The sequence below is a fragment of the Coptis chinensis genome, chromosome 5 (genome assembly GCF_015680905.1).
Source record: "Coptis chinensis isolate HL-2020 chromosome 5, ASM1568090v1, whole genome shotgun sequence".
Taxonomy (NCBI): domain Eukaryota; kingdom Viridiplantae; phylum Streptophyta; class Magnoliopsida; order Ranunculales; family Ranunculaceae; genus Coptis; species Coptis chinensis.
Window position 1 is genome coordinate 60,104,333 of NC_141460.1, and position 6,661 is coordinate 60,110,993.

A 6,661-nucleotide genomic window follows, 5' to 3' on the forward strand; every position below is an offset into this window, starting at 1 on the left:
ACTCTAGACACATTGTTTTTAAACAACACCCCAAGAGGCCATCTCTATGGTAGCATTGGATCGATGATATAACCATTTCCAACAGTTTTATACTTCATAATCATTTCATACGCATATTCAAATGAGCTTAATCATTGCAATTCTATGCATTTCATTTCTCACAAACCAACTCATTACACATACCCTTATACATTCATTAATTCCACACATATCAGAATGAGAATAAGAAAAATAAGGGGAGAGAGTCTTCAATTAAGAGCATCATCATTTTTATTTATTTTTAAATACAAAAATCCAGCAGAATCTCCTTTGTATTTTCAACATTTCAAAAACCTAAATCCTGTCATAACCGTAAAATCAAACAATACAATTCTTATAGATCAACCATATCAAAATATATAACTTCATATTTATACATAACACAAATTACTTCTAAAACTAAAAGACAACTCATTAAACATTAAATATCGAATTCCATGACACCAAATCCAACTCACACCTCTCATCAAACACCTTCCTCGCATCCCAAATTATCCTAATCGAATAATACATATAAATTAGAGAATTCTGTCCAAACAAATCTACTGCAAACCCTTTCTTCACAATCCTAGCATAGGAAATAGTATAACAGTTATGCCCAACCCCTTTCCTAACCATACGTTCATAATAAAACTTAATAGCATTATCATACTCAAGTTCATCTATACTTAAAAAATAACATCATAATTAATCATATAAGGGTAAGTGGAAAGCTTATGAATTCTGATCATGTACACTTGAAATAAGAGAAAATGGTTGTGGCTTGTAAAAAACAATATCTGCAAGTAAGGTCACCTTTGCTTGAGTTCAAGACTTGGAAGCCATAACTCCATTACTCTTTTTTGGTATTGTTCAAGTAAGAATAGAAATGAGAACAGCCTTGATCTGCTTCTTCAGTTGTAGCTGTTGTTCCTTCTTTAATGGCCACTCAATCAATCAAGAAGACATGATGATTCACTTTTTACAGCAGCAAGATGGAATCCAAAAACTTGATTTGCTGAAAGTAGCGACACAAAGATTTGGCAGAGTGAATTAATTTTAATAAATTCTTACAAAAAACCCTCAAGTTTCCATGGCCGGAACCTGCGACCTTATGGAAACAAAGCCCATAAAAACCAAATCGGAGCCGTTCCATCAGTGTCCCGATTCAACAATTAAAATTATCAAAGTATAGTAGCCGGTAGATTTTACTAGAAATGATCTAGGCCGTCTTTTATTATAGTTTTGTCTTGTAGCGAAAAAAAAAACCCTATCTTATTAGATAGATGAGCTACTATTAGCCACCAGTTTCCATGTCTGGTAGCTAATTGGTCTTTGCTAATGCTTCTAAAATGCTATGTTACAACAATTATTGACACTATGCCTTACTTAATTACACCTCATCTGCGCTCCAGTGATGGATCTTGCAAATCATTCACGCGCGGAGCAACAGAAAGGAAAACTTGTATTTCATGGAAGACCAGTAATGACTCTATGTTACTGAAGCAGTCAACTTGTAGGAGATTTTGATTTATACTTCATACGAGTCTTGCAAACTTAATCATGCAATCCTTAACCATCCTCATGAATTTAAAAGATGGAAACATATGGTACATTAGTAGTCCAGTAAGTTCAATCAAAATTGAATATCTTCAGCTGGGAACTGAGAATTAGTTGGTTAATTAACAAGGAACCGGGGATACTAGATTCAACCAAATAGAATTAACGGTAAACAGACAAGCATATCCAGTCAGAATATTCCTCTGACATCTAATTCGCAAGATGACATATTAATATCTAAATCTCACAAGTTGAGAAGTATTATATTCCGTTATAAGTTTCTGAACATAATAAGGTACACAGAGGGTTAAAAAATTTACCCAATCAACAATGCATCCACTACACAACTTCAATTGTGTTTAAGACTGCTGCAATAGTTCCAGCAATAGACTTTTTGCAAAGAAACATTTTGTGGCATTTCACAAGCCGTCCCTCTTAGTAAATTTGGCCAGCTCTTGGTAGGACACAAACAATTCTTGCACAAAATTATTTTGCAAAAATTTCCTGTCATTAGAAAACAATTTTGTAATCCAAAATAGATTTGCAGAAGTACCTAGAAAAGAGGATACTGTAAATTACTACGAAATTTCCATTGCCTATAGAAAATTGTTGAGAGACATATAAGCTTCTAATATATTGAGCAAGCAAGCATACACTGCACAAAGTGCCAAGTGAAGTCACTTAGTTCTGTGTGAACGGTTAGCTTTCATCAACTACGCTATCAAGGAATAATTTTGAATACTTTCTCTGAAGCTACTGGTCTTAAACATAGCAACACAGTGTCGACCATCATGAGAGCCAGTGTGTTTCCAGAAGAAAGCCAGTTTTCAGGTAGGTATTACCATGACGTCATCACAACCATGGCTAAAGATGTAACATATTATTATCAGGACATAAACATTGTTATCATATTCCCAAGAGAGAAAAAAAAATGTTACCTGCTAGAAAATTAAGTGTTTCTACTCTCACTGCATGTTCTATCCAATTTCCAATAAAATCTAGGAGTTTGTAAAACTTGGTTATATGACCAAAGTGTCACAACAGTTTCTATAACCAACTTTCTTTATCAATTGAAACACAAATTGTTGGTGAGTGATGCAAATTAGAGCAAAATGCTTCAATATGAGCTTCAACTTGGTTGAGACTTGGACATTTAACTACCAAACTATCTTCAAGAGTTGTTGATGTGTGGCTTAGATTCATTTTCTTCAAAATTATGGTATGGTTCCTAAAGACATGTTTCTAGCTTGGGGAGTGGTCAGTTATCAAGATAAAAGCATACTCTATGAGATATAGGCCATCTGTGATGTGAATTAAGAGCAAACAGTAGTTGACTTCAAAATCCTTAAGGGCATGATAAGGAAATTGAAACCCTAGGTTTCAAACCCTAAAACACAAGTTTAGTCACAGCATTCTCAAAACTAAAGACCGGATTAAAATAAGAAATTCCAGTGGGGGTGAGAGTTTTATAAGTCCACTTAAAATATGCAAGGTAAGCTGTTAGCTTATAAGAGTTTATCATCTTATCATATAGAATATAGGTTTTATCTCAAGTCCAGAACAAAGAGTAGGAAACCAGTCTTTAGTGGGCTGCTGGTAAATTACACACCACGTGTCACTACACCCCCATGCCATTTATAATGGGTTGTCCAAACTTACTCCAAGAACCCAAATTGCATCCAAGGTCAATCAATTTCAAGTCTAAATTTTCCAGTAAGTACTCTCCAGTCATTATCGATTAGCTAAGTGTTTGACCAACACTCTGACATTGTTACTTGTGTCAATTCAAATGCAAATTGCAATCGTTCTTATTAGGTTTGCTTAGATCACCACATTCTGGCTCTTCTGTAGTTCTTTCTTCTCTTTGAATGTTTTACAAATATACTTAATTATTTATCAATTACCCAAAAAAGAAAGAAAAATAAAACCTTTCAGGCCTCCAATAACATAAATGAAATGCAAAACTAAGGTACGACAAACACAAGTGTGATCAAACGATTTTCTAAAATAAACCTTTGTTTCTTTGTCATTGGTAATGAAAACAAAAATACGACAAAACTATGTTTAGTCAAGTGCTATTTACTGTTTTGTGTGTGCTAACCCTGAACCAAATTCCTGGCCCCGCCACACAGAGAAATTCCTTTGTGACTAGGAGATGAACCTAAATCGCATGCAACATGCAAGTGTATAAGATTTTCGCAAAGATAATGTCAATGGAGAACAAAAAGACAATTAACAGAACGACACAAAGGAGCCTATCAAGAGGGACTAAAAAATTGCACGAAGATCTTGTAGCAAAATTTGATTTGTTTATGTAGATAGGATCATGGGAGTCCAGTCTTTTCTTAGACCTTAAAGGGGAATGAGGAATAAATATTCTCAAAAGATGTAGCAAATAATGGAAAGTAAAATGTAACTCAAGCAATAAATTTCGATATACCTCAGAAACAAGGACCTACTATGCTTTATTAGCCTTCTCATGTTCTGTGTAGATTCCCCCTTGCAACTGTTAACATGAGGCTGGGTCATGTATAAGTCTTAGTCTTGTTGACTTAGAAGCGACTAAATCAGCAACCCCATAGCAGCTAACTATGAAAGTTCATTGTTCTTCTGAGAGTGATACTCTGAACTGATAGCATATTGTATGAAACAAGCAATGAGGTCCTCTGAAATCCATTACTCTCAATGGTATGCTTGGCACTGAACCGTATACATACTAAACTATTTAGGCATGCGAACTGTCCACTTCACTGTTCATGCTTAATTTAAATCTTATCTAACCATTCAACTCTATCATAAGCCATATCTTCAGTGTTCAAGGAAACGCAAGTGAAGGTGCTTAAGTTCTTTGTTTTCTTTCACAGTAGGTGATCAGAGATATGCAATGACAACAAATCTAATATTGCATGCATCAGAAGTCGAAGGGGGTGCACTACATCTCCTGCAACAAACTCATTTACTTTTCCATTCACCTCAATCACACTGCACCCAGGCGTCTTCTTGATCCCGTTATCATCCATCATCATCCGAATCCGTCCTACATCACTACAGCTCTATGCATTTAAGTAAATATTAGGCAGCTGAACATACGCACCATCTTCTTGGGCTCCACTATCATGCTTGATCTGCAGAAGCCTTTCAACGGCAAGCTCCGCAAGCTCAACATTTATGTGGGTCTTACAGGCGCTGAGCAACGAACCCCAAACAGAAGCAAGAGGCCTCATTGGCATTGTCTGTATAAGCTCAAGTGCTTCATTCAACCGACCAGGCCTACATAGCAAGTCCACAATGCAACTATAATGCTCGTGTTTGGGCACTATACCGTATAGAGCCTTCATATTGCGCAATAAAAGCCAGCCCTCTTCTTCACACCCTGCATGAGTACAAGCTGTTAAAACTGCAAGAAGAACAACCCCATCCGGCCTAAGCCCGTCTTCCATAATCATCCTATCCAAACAATGAATAGCCTCTTTAGCAAAACCATGTAATGTAAACCCACCAATCATAGCAGCCCATGAAAACTCATTCCTCTTACGCATTCTCCTAAATGCTTCAACAGCCTTATCAATGCACCCACACTTAGCATACATACCAACAAGTGCAGTCCCAACAAACACATCTTCAGAAAACTCATCTCTCTTCTTATCATACTCATGTATCCACATTCCTTGGCGAAGTGCACCGGAATGAGCACAAGCAGTAAGACCCGTAGCAACACAATACTCATCAAGCTCCACACCAGAAGACAACATATCACGAAACGCACTCACAGCTTCAACATCCATTCCATATCTCAAACATCCATTCATAAAAACATTCCACTGAAAAACATCCCTTTCATGAATTTCATCAAACACTTTTCTAAACTCAACTAAACTATTGCATTCCAAATAAAACCTCAAAAGGGCAGTTTGTATATGCTTATCTGAAAACCCCCATCCATTTTTAAACACTCAACAATGAATCCCCTCACCCAAACTAACACAACACGCATTCGCACAAGCGATGAGAACAAACGGTAACGTATGGTAATCAGGAACAATACAATCATCTTTAAGCATGAGATAAAAGTAATGAAGTGAAACTTGAGGTTGGGTACTACGAGAATAAGCTCTAATGAGTGTGTTATAAATGAAAGAATTTGGATTAGGAATTTGATAAAAGAGCTGAGAGGCGTAAATGAGGTTACCATTGTTAGAAAGTGCAGTGAATGAAATGAGTTTGCTCATTGCGTAGTTGTTGTCGTGATGACCATTTGTTATGAAGATTGCATGTATGGTTTTGAGTTGTTGCATGTTTTTGCAACGTTTGATTAGGTTCATGCAACGCTTCCATGCTTGCATTACGTTCACTTGTAAAACAAGCTCGTGTAAAACAAACTATGGCAAAATATGTTGCTATGTCACGAAATGCATGGAAATTTGAAGAATCGGGGCTGATATTTTAGAGCAATTGCAATGCAAGTCAAAATAATCCCCCCCTTATCACCTCCACGTAGGCACTTATTCCCCCTCATTTCACCAAAAAGGTAAAAAACAAGGTGAAGTTGTGCAATGCAAAGGTGAAAAAAATCTCGGATGGGATGTTAGATTCCATCTAGAGGCTTTTTGATTGAGAAGGAATGTAACATCTCATCTGGTCTAACGAGACGGAATGTAACATCATGTCTGGTGAGTCTAATAACACAGACGCGAACAGGCTCTATTTTCACTTTCTTCTCAGCCTCCATTGCGATTTTCTTGCCGCCAATACCAAATTTTTTTTTCAATTTCTTCAATTCCTAATGACTTCTCCACCCCAATGATTCCCCACCAACCTCACCACATGAAGAGCGTAGTAGATGGTTTGGAAGTTTTAAAATATCCAAAAAAATGGGCAAAAAAGATCGTCGTCGCGAACGCAAAATGTGGGCGAGGAGGATGAAATTGAACTTGGGTTTAATTTTCCACCGCATTGTGAAATCGAAGAACACCCACCATTCAACATCGGTCTGACACGTAGAAAATCGAGTGGCGGAGTCTCAAGTAAGTTTTAGATTTTTTTTTATGTTAATTATTATTATTTATGTTAGTTTATATCAAGT

The 6,661-nt window shown here is 36.6% G+C and overlaps 1 pseudogene across 1 annotated transcript; it reads right to left on the reverse strand.

The window, feature by feature from the left end:
• Nucleotides 1-430: 430 nt before the first annotated feature.
• Nucleotides 431-5,952, reverse strand: LOC147498184 (putative pentatricopeptide repeat-containing protein At3g28640 pseudogene; annotated as a pseudogene). Its single transcript, XR_015195380.1, has 2 exons — nucleotides 4,019-5,952; nucleotides 431-2,082 (listed from the first exon to the last, which is right to left on the reverse strand). The product of XR_015195380.1 is annotated as a putative pentatricopeptide repeat-containing protein At3g28640 pseudogene (transcript).
• Nucleotides 5,953-6,661: the final 709 nt, after the last annotated feature.